This window comes from Nicotiana tabacum, chromosome 10 (genome assembly GCF_000715075.1).
Source record: "Nicotiana tabacum cultivar K326 chromosome 10, ASM71507v2, whole genome shotgun sequence".
NCBI lineage: Eukaryota > Viridiplantae > Streptophyta > Magnoliopsida > Solanales > Solanaceae > Nicotiana > Nicotiana tabacum.
The window spans coordinates 16,572,673-16,586,497 of record NC_134089.1 but is presented as its reverse complement, the minus strand read 5'-3'; positions in this window follow the sequence as shown (position 1 = coordinate 16,586,497).

Genomic DNA, 13,825 nt, shown 5'->3' with positions numbered 1-13,825 from the left:
GTTTCCGAACTGCTTCTTCTGAGACGCGTTCTTTCTTGCTTTTGAATGTGCGCTTGCTTTGGCAGACTTCTGCTTCTTGGCGCTGGGGATTTTATTGTTTTTCCTGCTTGGGGATCTCTGTTGTAACCTTCCGTCCTCAGGTGGGGCTACTGATTCCAAACTCTAGAGCTAAAAGTATTCCCGCATTATACTGGTGGGCGACCTAGAACTTAAAAGTATTCCCGCATTATACTGGTGGGCGACCTAGAACTTAAAAGTATTCCCGCATTATACTGGTGGGCGACCTAGAACTTAAATGTATTCCCGCATTATACTGGTGGGCGACCTAGAACTTAAATGTATTCCCGCATTATACTGGTGGGCGACCTAGAACTTAAAAGTATTCCCGCATTATACTGGTGGGCGACCTAGAACTTAAATGTATTCCCGCATTATACTGGTGGGCGACCTAGAACTTAAAAGTATTCCCGCATTATACTGGTGGGCGACCTAGAACTTAAATGTATTCCCGCATTATACTGGTGGGCGACCTAGAACTTAAAAGTATTCCCGCATTATACTGGTGGGCGACCTAGAACTTAAATGTATTCCCGCATTATACTGGTGGGCGACCTAGAACTTAAAAGTATTCCCGCATTATACTGGTGGGCGACCTAGAACTTAAATGTATTCCCGCATTATACTGGTGGGCGACCTAGAACTTAAATGTATTCCCGCATTATACTGGTGGGCGACCTAGAACTTAAAAGTATTCCCGCATTATACTGGTGGGCGACCTAGAACTTGAATGTATTGAAATTGTTTCCCCGTTCTTCCGAGAAAATTTTCGACAATCGGCAGAAAATTTTCTGCCCCGGTTTTTGGTGACTTCCATGGCGTTGCATCTTGCTGCCCTCATCAATCCTCTGTTCCCCTGCAACAGACAAAAGGATTTGGTCAGTTTTAATCGTGGTGGTAGAGGGTGCCTTCCTGGCGAGCAATTTTTCTCTCTTCCTCTTTTCTTGCTCTTTGTCCCCATAATTGGTTGGCGGGCCAAGTTGCCTGTTGGGGGTCTCTAGCCTGCTGGGGATTGGTTTTCAATTTATCCCCTTTTCTGCTTTCTTTTTAAACACATGATGTGGGAGTCTGCTTCTAACTCCCGAAACCACTCCCTTTTGGAGCCTATTTCTTCCAAAATTTCCGGGCACAATCACTGCATTGCCCGGGACCGGCCTTTAAGACTGTTTGTATTATCCTGCATTGGATGAATTCCCCTTCGGTTTCTGGTAGTAAGCTTTGAAAAATCCTTTCAAGACACATTTTAGGGAAAGAAATAAAAGATATGGAAAGGATAAAATCTTTCTGAACCAATATTTTTTGTGGGAGGAGATAATCAAAAGAACTTACTGGAGGACATGACTGGTCCCCGAGATCATGACGTGCACCATAGATTCCCGACCCAGTCTATTTGTATCAATCGATTTGCCCGACGGTTTGACTTGCTGGGGATGATAAATGGATGTTCATCTTGTTGCGAATGTGGTAGCTTTTGCTGCTCTATCTTGTCGCCTCATAGTGCCCTTCGAGGGGTTTTCACTAATGAGACTCTCTCTTTTCTCTCATCTCCCGGCGCCTTATGGTGCCTATGAAGGTTTTCACCAATAAGACTCTCTCATTTCATATCCCTCGTCTTACATCGCCTCTCGGTGCCTGTGAAGGTTTTCACCGATGAGACTCTCTCATTTTATTTCTTTCGAGGAATCGGGGCGTTGTAGATACGACCCTCTCTTCTGGAGACTCCTTTGACTATCAATTCATTCCCAGTCTTACGATCCTCTTCTTTGCTGGGGATTGGTGTATTATTCTCGGTCTTATTTGCCTGACTCGACATCTCTTGAACATTGATCGGGAGGTCTTTTGGATGTTGATGTTGGTTTTGGTGTGGGGTTAAAGAAAGGCTATGAAAACTATTTGACGGGTGATGTGCTACAACTTTTGGAATCAAGCCTTTGTTGGAACTTAAAACATAACCTCTGCCCCAGTTTTCTTGCTTGGGGAAAATTTTTACGCTTATGTTGAGCTATGTGCGTTACGCACATGGTGCTATATCGTGCACACTATGTACATTATGCATCCTATATTTACTATGATGCATACTATGACCGAGCCGTGAAGCGCCTACGTATCCTCTTTGAGGAATCAGGTCAAACGTAGTTCCCACGGCTTTGTATTTGTGATTTTATCTTCTTCCTTTTTCTTTTCCTTCTTTTCATTCATTTTTTTTTCATGTCTTTTTCTTTTCTTTTCTTTTTCTTTTCTTTTCTCTTTTTTTTTTCATATCTTTCCCATTAGTGTTTCCAAAAGAGGGGTATTGAAAGAATTGCTTAAGGCTCAAAGGGGGAAGCGAGGGTTAAAAGTGTTTGGATAGAAGAAAGAATTGCCTCCGTCATCTCATTATTCAACAAATGCCAAATACAAACAAATAAACCAAAAATTGCCATAATTAAAGAAGTTACGCATAATATCTCTTGACTGCATCTGAATTGATAGCCATGTCGACACATCTACCTTCGACATCTGTCAAACACAAAGCACCGTTGGATAATACTCTGGTCACGATATAAGGCCCTTGCCAATTTGGGGCGAATTTGCCTTTTGCCTCGACCTGATGTGGGAGGATCTTCTTCAATACTTGCTGCCCTACTTCAAACTTCCTGGGGCGCACCTTCTTATTATACGCTCTTGCCATTCTCTTCTGGTACAGTTGACCATGGCACACTGCTGCCAATCTTTTCTCATCTATCAGGCTCAACTGTTCCAATCGAGCCTTGACCCATTCATCATCATCAATCCCGGCTTCAGCGACAATTCGGAGGGACGGAATTTCGACCTCCGCTGGTATCACGGCCTCAGTTCCATACACCAACAAATAAGGAGTTGTGCCTATGGAAGTCCAGACGGTAGTGCGGTAACCCAACAAGGCAAAGGGTAACTTCTCGTGCCATTGTCTGGACCCTTCCACCATTTTTCGCAGTATCTTCTTGATATTCTTATTGGCTGCTTCGACTGCTCCATTCGCCTTAGGACGATATGGGGTGGAATTGCGGTGTGTAATCTTGAATTGTTGGCATACCTCTCTCATCAAGCTGCTATTAAGATTCGCACCGTTGTCCGTGATGATCACTTTTGGGATCCCAAATCTGCAGATGATATGGGAGTGAACAAAGTCCACCACTGCCTTCTTGGTTACTGATTTGAAGGTTTTAGCCTCAACCCATTTGGTGAAGTAATCAATGGTCACTAGAATGAACCTATGACCGTTGGACGCTGCTGGCTCGATGGGCCCAATGACATCCATGCCCCATGCTACAAACGGCCAGGGTGCTGACATCGTATGTAACTCTGTTGGCGGAGAATGAATCAAGTCTCCATGTATCTGGCACTGATGGCATTTCCTCACGAAAGTGATACAGTCGTGTTCCATGGTGAGCCAATAACACCCTGTTCGAAGGATTTTTCTTGCCAATACATATCCGCTCATGTGTGGCCCACAAACTCCATCATGTACTTCTGCCATAACCGACGTTGCCTGCCCGGCATCTATGCATCTCAACAATCCCAGATCCGGGGTTCTTTTGTACAATATTCCCCCACTGAGGAAGAAACCATTCGACAACCGCCGGAGGGCTCTTTTTGGTCTCCAGAGGCATGTTCTGGATATATCCCCATCCTGAGGTATTCCTTGATATCATGAAACCAGGGTTCGCCATCTGCTTCTTCTTCTATGGCATTGCAGTAGGCGTGCTGATCACGGACCTGGATGTGTAGAGGATCAACATACATTTTGTCAGGGTGGTGCAGCATTGATGCCAAGGTGGCCAACGCATCCGCAACCTCATTGTGAACTCTCGGGATGTGTTTGAACTTTACCGATCGAAATTGCTTGCTCAGATCATGCAAGCATTGTCGGTATGGTATGAGCTTTAGATCTCGTGTTTCCCATTCACCCTGAATTTGATGTACCAAGAGGTCCGAGTCTCCCAAGACCAAGACGTCTTGGACATCCATGTCGGCAGCCAAGCGCAGACCCAGAATGCAAGCCTCATATTCGGCCATATTGTTGGTGCAATAGAAGCGTAGTTGAGCCGTAACGGGATAATGCCGTCCTGTTTCAGAAATGAGTACTGCTCCTATTCCAACCCCTTTTGCGTTTGCAGCTCCATCGAAGAAAAGCTTCCAACCTGGTTCCTCGGGTAATTCCAACTCATTCGTATGCATCACCTCTTCGTCAGGAAAATACGTTCTTAAGGGCTCGTATTTTTCATCAACGGGATTCTCGGCCAAATGGTCTGCCAGCGCCTGGGCTTTCATGGCCGTCCTCGTCACATAGATGATATCAAACTCTGTGAGCAGAATTTGCCACTTTGCCAACCTTCCCGTAGGCATAGGTTTCTGAAAGATATACTTCAATGGGTCCAAGCGGGATATGAGATAAGTAGTATATGAAGACAGGTAGTGCTTCAACTTCTGAGCTATCCAAGTTAGGGCGCAGCACGTTTTCTCGAGTTGAGTGTACTTGACCTCATGCACTGTGAATTTCTTGCTAAGATAGTAGATGGCCTGCTCCTTCCTCCCTGTGTCATCATGTTGCCCCAGTACACAACCAAATGAATTTTCCAAGACCGTCAGGTAAAGGATTAGGGGTTTCCCGGGCTTAGGCGGGACCAATACGGGTGGATTAGACAGATACCCTTTGATTTGGTCGAAGGCCTCCTGACACTCTGCTGTCCAACCTACTGCAACGTCCTTTCTCAACAGCCGAAATATGGGCTCACAAGTTGCTGTGAGTTGAGCGATGAACCTGCTGATATAATTGAGTCTACCCAGCAAACTCATTACCTCTGTTTTGTTCCTTGGCGGTGGCAAATCTCGGATGGATTCAATTTTGGATGGGTCTAACTCAATCCCCCGTCGACTGATGATGAATCCTAGCAACTTTCCTGATGGAACCCCGAATGCGCATTTGGCCGGGTTAAGCTTGATATCATACCTCCGGAGTCTTTGGAAAAATCTCCTTAGGTCTGCCACATGGTTCTCCTGACGCCAAGATTTGATGATCACATCATCGACGTACACCTCAATTTCCTGGTGTATTATGTCATGAAACACCGCAGTCATTGCTCGCATGTATGTTGCCCCAGCGTTCTTTAACCCGAACGGCATTACCCGATAGCAGTAGGTTCCCCATGGCGTAATAAACGCTGTCTTCTCAGCATCCTCCTCATCCATTAGGATCTGATGATAACCTGCATAGCAATCCACAAAGGATCCGATCTCGCGCCCTGCGCAATTGTCGATTAAGATATGAATGTTGGGCAGCGGAAAATTGTCCTTGGGACTTGCTTTGTTGAGGTTGCGATAATCAACGCACACCCTGATTTTTCCATCCTTCTTTGGGACTGGTACCACATTGGCCAACCACTCGGGATATCGAGTGACCCGAATGACCTTCGCTTGTAACTGCTTAATCACTTCTTCCTTGATCTTTACACTCATTTCTGTTTTAAATTTCCTTAGTTTTTGCTTGACCGGAGGGTATGCCGGGTCAGTGGGTAATTTGTGAACCACTAAATTGGTGCTTAATCCAGGCATATCATCATATGACCAGGCAAAAACGTCTTTGAATTCCCTGAGAGTTTTGATCAATTCTGCTCTGACATTCGGCTCAATGTGGATGCTAATTTTGGTCTCTTGGACGTTATCAGCATCTCCTAGATTCACCGCCTCGGTGTCATTTAAGTTAGGCTTGGGTTTCTCTTCAAACTGGCGCAGTTCTCTGTTTATTTCTTCGAAGGCTTCACCTTCGTCACATTCAGATTCATCGTCACAAACGACCTTTTGCATCATTGAGTCGGTTTCAGATTGATTTATTAGACTAGGTCGAAGATCCGCTGTGCATGCCATGTCATTAGAACCAGTAAAAAGAGAACTGTTCAGAAGGAAAAAGAACAAGACAAAAATTAAAATGAGACCAAAGAAGAGAACTTTATTAAATTTGCGGGATAAAAGGGTTCACACTTTTACAAAAACGAAAGTAAAATTTGGATTACACCCTTGAATAATCCGATCAAACAAATAAACAAACAAAACATTAATCAAAGCCTACTACCAAGACTCCCCTCGGACAGGAAGAGGAGTAACCGTCCAATTGTTGGTCTTGGCCTCAGGCCCCACAAATTGTATCTCAGCTTTGCTGGAACCTTCTCCAGCTTCCACCATACTGACATCCGCGAACAGCCTCTCAAAACTCTGATTCAGGTCTTCATTTATACCAATCAAAGGTCCTCGAATCTTTGGGATCGCTGACCCCTTGGCACTTGCTTTAACAAAAGACCTTGAGAGGCATGGCACTGGTTTAGGCAGAAACCAGACCCTCTTCTTCATTTTTCGCGCTTGCTTCCTATCTGCTGCGGTTGGTTTGAACCCCAACCCGAAAGTTTCTAGATTCTTAGGAAGGGAGACAGGTTGGACTATCCCTTGAAGTTCAACTCCCAGGCCTTTTCCCGGCACAAACCCATTACCCAGCATTTCTGATACCATCATGACTGTTGCGGCAGCCACCCTAGGGTGCGGGATGATTTCTCCTTCAGAAATTTTGTGGGCCGACCCTGTATCGAGAATCTGGTAGACCCAGGGACCCTTGTCATCAGTGGTCTCTATGAAAGGCACAATGGTTCCGCCCATGGTGCATGTTGTATCCTCGCCGTGCAACACGACCTCTTGTCTTTCCCACTCGAACTTCACTGTCTGATGTAAGGTGGAAGGCACCGCTTTAGCTGCATGAATCCAGGGTCGTCCTAACAGCAAGTTGTAAGATACCGTGGCGTCCAATACCTGGAATTCCATGGTAAACAGGACCGGACCAATGGTCAGTTCAAGTACAACATCCCCCACAGTGGCTGTTCCGTTTCCGTCAAACCCCCGGACACAGATGCTATTCTCCCGGATTCTTCCACGGTCAATCTTTAACTGGTCCAGGGTGGATAATGGACAAATATTGGCGCTTGAGCCGTTATCTACCAATACTCGGGTTACCACCGAGTCTTCACATTTGACAGCTAGGTATAGAGCTTTATTGTGCTCCGTTCCTTCCACCGGCAGGTCATCATCTGAGAATGTCACTCTGTTCACCTCGAAAATCTTGCTGGCAATGGTTTCCAGGTGGTTTACAGAAATCTCACTGGGTACATGGGCCTCGTTCAATATCTTTAACAGGGCCCGACGATGTTCCTCGGAATGGAGGAGTAATGACAATAGTGAGATCTGGGCCGGTGTTTTTCTCAGCTGCTCTACCACAGAATAGTCTTGTACTTTCATCTTCCTCAGGAATTCTTCAGCCTCTTCTTCTGACACTGGCTTCTTGGTTGCCACTGGGTTGGTTTTTCTTAACTCCACCGGAGCAAAACATCGACCTGATCGAGTCAGCCCTTGCGCTTCACAACTGACTTCTTCCACCTGTTTTCCTTGGTATGTCACCACTGCCTTTTCATATTTCCAGGGCACAGCCCTGCTGTCAATCATCGGCAGTTGGACCACCGGCTTTATGGTCACCCGTTCTCTACATACCCCTTTCAACATGACTGCCGGTGTGGGCAGGATCCCTGGTATTACCAACTTGCTTGGCTCGGGTTTGCTTGCTATGACGGACGGGCTCTTCCCCAATATCACTACCGGCTTGACGCCTTCACCCTGCGGCTGTATACTCGTTGCTCCACTGGTTAAGACTTCTTTCGGGGCGGCTTGGATCATCATCACTGTTTGTGAGGGTTTTCTTAATTCTCCTCCCTCACACACTAACTCAATCATGTGAGCTTCGTGGTGCGCTGGCAGTGGGTTTTGGTTGATGTTAGGGGCCTCCGGTGTCTGGACCTCGATCTTATTGGTGTCAATAAGATCCTGTATGGCATGCCTTAACTTCCAACACTTCTCGGTATCGTGCCCGAGCATCCCTGAACAGTATTCACAACTGATTGAACGATCCAAATTCTGAGGCGGGGGATTTGGTTCCCGAGTATGGACAGGACTAACCAAACCCAATTGCCGCAGCTTGTGGAACACAGCGGTGTAGGTTTCTCCCAGTTCGGTGAAGGTTCTTTGCTTCCGCAATCTGTCATTCCTGGCATCTGGATTTCCCCGGAAACCTGCCCCTGAAGGATTTCTATATGCCCTTGGTGGAGGGTAGGTGTTTTGTGGTGGTGCATATATGTTCTGGGGAGCCGGAGGCTGAGTGTATACCTGGGCTTGGTGTGCGGAACAATGTGGTTCTCGAGGTGGATAGAAATTTTGTGGTGGGTTGTATGGGTAGTTTGACCTGTGAGGCATGGGTTGGTTGTAGTGCGGCCTGCCAGCCCTGGACCAACTGCCTGCCTCAATCGTGGCAACCTCTTCTTTCTTTCTTCTTAGCGCACCTCCCGTGCCGCTTTGAATAGCCTGGGTTGTGGCCTTAAGTGCCGAATAGTTTAAGATCTTGTCCGACCTCAAACCTTCTTCTATCATGACCCCTATTTTGACCACCTCGTTGAAAGATTTTCCAACCGTTGTCACCAAGTGACCAAAGTAGGTTGGATCCAATGTCTGCAAAAAATAGTCTACCATTTCTCCCTCTCTCATGGGAGGATCGACCCTAGCTGCTTGTTCTCTCAGCGGAACCCGAACTCGCAAAAACTTTCCCCGGGTTTCTTCCCAGTTCTCAATAACGTGAGACAGTCAGGGACTATCTCCAGATTGTATTGGAAATGACCTGCAAAAGCCTGCGCCAGGTCATCCCACGTGTACCACCTGCTGAAATCCTGCCTGGTATACCATTCCAGTGCAGATCCGCTCAGGCTTTGGCCGAAATAAGCTATCAACAGCTCGTCCTTGCCTCCTGCCCCTCTCATTTTACTACAGAATCCCCGCAAATGTGCCATGGGATCGCCGTGCCCTTCATATAAATCAAACTTGGGCATCTTGAACCCGGCTGGGAGTTGGACGTCTGGGAAAGGGCACAGATCTTTGTATGCCACGCTGACTTGATTGCCCAGCCCGTGCAAGTTCCTGAAGGATTGCTCCAGGCTTTTGAACTTTCTCAACACTTCATCCTGTTCAGGGGCCTTAACCGGCTTCTCAACCTCTGCCGGTACTTCCAAATGGGGATTGTAAGCATGTGGTTCGGGTGCATGGAATGTAGGCTCAGGGGGATAGTATTGGGTATCGTGAGCCTGAAACAATGGCTCACTGGTCGTTCTCTGCAAAGGGGCTGATGTAGGTCCCACAAAAATGGGAATATTGGGTGTTGGGAGAGGTTGATGGGGTGGTGGAGCTTGGGAATCATGAGGGCTTCTTTCTTGATGATAGAGGGGATTTGGGCGGCTTGTGGAAGGGCCAGAGTGAGGGTACTCCGGCATGTGTCCCAGTGTTTCAGGACTCTTTTGTGTTTTGGCTAGGGCTAGTTGCATTGCATTCATTTCTAGTCCCATCCTTTCAATCTTTTCCATCGCTTCTTTTAACAACTGGCTCATCGGCCTTTCTTCCTCATTGCTATTCTCCGAAGTAGTCATGCTTGTTGCTACCGGTCCTTTGGATCTGGTTTGGTATGAATGTGTTGCCAGAATTCTTTAACAACTAACTGTCTGATGTCAGACAACAACAAACTTTGTTAGTGTTAGAGTTTAACAGATTTGATCATAACACATAGAGGATGCAATGCACCTAGGCAGTTAACCGTCTCTACATGCTTTGCTTCAAACAACATGCGTCATCCCGGTTTGCTCATTCGTCTCTTTAAAGTATTTTGCGAAACCCTGCGTTTTATTTTATTTACATTTTCTTTTCTTTATTTATTAAAAGCGGTCGAATCTTATGGGGATTGCCTACGTATCACGTCCCCGCGTGAATCAGACCAGGCGTAGTTCTGCCATGAGGCTAACATTTATAAAAGAAAATGAACAAACATTACATTTGAAAACTTTGTAAAACAATGTCTTGAAATACACATCAAAGAAAATAAGCAACATTACATTTGAAAACTTTGTAAAAACAATGTCTTGAAACACACACATTCAAATTGAAAGAAAAAGATACAATTCTTAACATCTCATAACGTGCCCCACTTTCCACTTGTGTTGTAAATTATTAGATCATTTGTTCAAGGCGGGGCTTGACCCGGATGTCCTCCCAATGTTCGATACATCCTTTCCAACTCCACTGCTAGATGACGGGCAAAGGTGGGTGCATGCTCGGTAAACCTTTCATAATCCATTCCTTGGCAGTTTACATAACTTTGAGAGGTGTAGACCGCCAGGTCGTGGATCTGTGCCCTGAAATCTTGGAGACGTTGGCCTTGATCCTGCAATTGCTGCTGGCGAGTGGTGGCTACATCTCGGATACGGCCTTCACGATCTAGGGCTGACTCTAATAGAGCTCGGAGTCTGGCCTGCTCTAATCTCATCTGCGCTCTTTCTCTCTCAGTGTCCGCTTGTTGATGCTCTCTGTATCTTCTTGCCTCTTCCAGTTGTGCCCGAAGTTGGTCTCCTGATCGTATCCAATGGTCTTTTTCCTTCTCGAATTGTGCCCTGTCTTTCTCGGATTGCCTATTTTGGCGTTCCTTATCAGATCTGGCTTCTTCGTTTAATTGTTGGACCCTTTCTTTTGCTTTGCTCAACGCCCTTTCTTTTGCAGCAAGAATGGAATCATAATCCTGCATTCTTTCAAAAAGTTTGGCGATGGTTTTTTGATCCTTCCAATTCCTCATTGGCGTTTCAGAAGCCTTTTTCATTTTCAGGAATCGAGCATGAAGACTTTCATTCTCACAGGCTAGACTCTTCTTCTCGCCTTCAGCTTCTTGTGCTTGCAAATCCTTCTCCAGACTGAGGTTCCTTAGATTTTCCTTTAGGGCGTGGATAGTTGCTTTGTACCCCTTCTCTTTTTCTCCCCAAATCAACTGCTCTTGGATTTTATCATTGAAGTTTTGAATATGAGGTCTTTTAATCGGCCTTCTCAGCTCAGGTTCTGGTACATCGTCCACGCGAGACCATTTCTCGAACCACCTTGCATATCCGGGATTTATCTCACCCTTTGTGGTGTCTGGGACTTGAGTATCGTTTTTTAAGTATCGACACCCATTCCACATCTGTTGAAGTAACGCCTCAGGGATAGTGGCCTCTGGGTGTAATTCGATTTCTTGTGTGCTCAAATCTTCATCATCGGGGACTACCTGATATCTGCCTAGCTGCCTTAAAACTCTCAATGGCGCGTACGGCTGGATGCTTCTCAATCCCAATAGTAGCAAATAACTATTTGAGTTTGACATATGTATCACTTCCCTCATTGGTAGCCATCCCAGAGTCCATTCAATTTGATTTGCCGTTAGAGCCCTTAGCCGAGATACCCATGCTTCTGTTCCTTCTGGAACCTGATAATTTTTCACTCTTTCCTCATAACCCTCGATGTAATTATCGTTGTTTGGCCTGTACTGTATGATCTTGGGCTGTTGTTGGAGATGTTCAATCAGCCACATTTGCAAAAAAATTTCGCATCCTTCGAAGACTTTCGCTCCTGCTTTACATAAAGTCAAAGCCCGATAAATGTCTGAGAGAATGATGGGGACAATGGTGTGGTTTTCCTTGGAGGTGAGGATTTGCACAACTTTTGCGGCGCGAATATCGATTGTTCGTTCTTTGTTCGGGAAGACCATGATTCCTAGAAAAGCCACCATGAAGGCGAAACGACGGTGAACCTGCCATGCGTCTTTGTCTTGTTTGTTAGTAAGGCCTTTCTCATGAATTTCGAACCCATCTGACTTTCCGAACCTTGAATACAAAAAGTTGAAAGAACAACATCCGTTGATGACATTGCTTTTCCTGATTTGACTGCTGATGTTCAGAAGACCGAAGAATCGATGTACCGAGGGAGCCTTCGTAAATATCAAGCTTTGATTCCTTAAACTTCCGTCAAATCCAACATATCCGGCTACCTCCTCTAATGTAGGAGTGAGCTCGAAGTCAGAAAAACGAAAGACATTGTGAACAGGGTCCCAAAAAGTCACTAATGCTGCAATCAGATCCTCGCGTGGTTTCACCTTCATAATGTCCGGGAGATTTCCGAGATGCTTGATGACCCACTTTTGACCATCTTCGCCTAATTCACACCACCACATTTGAAGCTAGAATAAAAACTCCTCTGTATTTGCGGAGAAAGGGTTTTGTGTGGTGTTCATTTTGTATCTGAAATTTTAATTTAATAAAGTTAAGACTTATTTCGAAAACATACTCCAATCATTTTCAGTCAAACTATTTCAAGACTTAAAACTATATATTTTTTTTATTTTTTTCAAATTATTTTCAAGATTTGATACCTTTATTTCAAAACTATATATTTTTTATGTATATATATATATTCTATTTTTTCATTTTCTTTTTATTTATGAAGACCTATTTTATTCCTCAGCTCTCATCATAATTTATTTAAACCGGTCAGCAAGCATGTTCGAAGCAAATGAATGCACATATAGCAAGTAGGATGCATCAGGATGGTCTTTTTATTTTGGGTTCACCTGTCCTAGACGGACCCAACCCCTATGTTGAGTCCCCTAAGTCAAATGCACGTGATGCAAATAAACGTTCCTACTGGGGATCCGGTACATGGCTGAGTTATTCTAAGTGTAAGACCTGAGGTTGATTGTTCTAGACCTGGCTTACCCAAACGGACAGTTTGAACCGAAGTGGGGGCAACGTACCGGGAGCACGAAAGTCTGCCCGGCCTAGTTACTTGTCCCAACTCCGTCTTATTTGGTATGACTTTAACAGAAAGGTGGGTCACGCGCACGTGTACACCATAAATTCAGAAGACTCAGAGGGAAGGGTTTCGTAGCAGTTTTATATACACCATTCAGATAATATTAAAGCGATAAAAGCATCATTTAGCACATTAAGCATATATCATGTAAAAATCCGATAATAAATAAAGCCAAATAACAACAATTATTCTAAGCTCGAATTCTTAACCCTGAACCAGTGGTTCTGGGTCAAAATAATCCCCAGCAGAGTCGCCAGAGCTGTCACACCTCCTTTTTCCGTACCCGAGAGGGTGCAAGGGAGTTTTTTCCAATTAAAGGACAATCGAAACGGGATTGGTTTAATTATTTCAGAGTCGCCACTTGGGAGATTTAGGGTGTCCCAAGTCACCAATTTTAATCCCGAATCGAGGAAAATAATGACTCTGTATTACAGTCTGCGTACCAGAAATCCGGATAAGGAATTCTGTTAACCCGGGAGAAGGTGTTAGGCATTCTCGAGTTCCGTGGTTCTAGCACGGTCGCTTAACTATCATATTCGGCTTGATTATCTGATTTTATACAAGTGTGAACTTATGTGCAAAATTTAACTTTTAACCGCTTTTATCATTTTACTGTTTTTATCAGGAATTGCAACGTTGTGAAAATGTATCTCGAACCGCGTTACAATCAATGTACCCGTGGTCGTCGACACACTTTGACTCCGTTGAGATTGGGATTTGGGTCACATCAATGCGCACCCGAGTTTAAGGAAATTAAATTATTAAAGACGCGCCTAAAGCGACTAGCGTACTTATTTTGGGTAAGACCGTGGAATTTTACTAAACGGTCCATCCCGAAATCCAAATAATTTTTAAAGCAAATATTTACTGAGGGCCCCGCAATTTGTATTTTTATTTGGCGAGGCTCATCTCGTTCTTTATTTTTTATGAATTTGCAACGTTATGGACATGCATCTCGAACCACGTCACAATCAATGTACCCGTGATTAGAAACACATTTCGACTCCGTTGA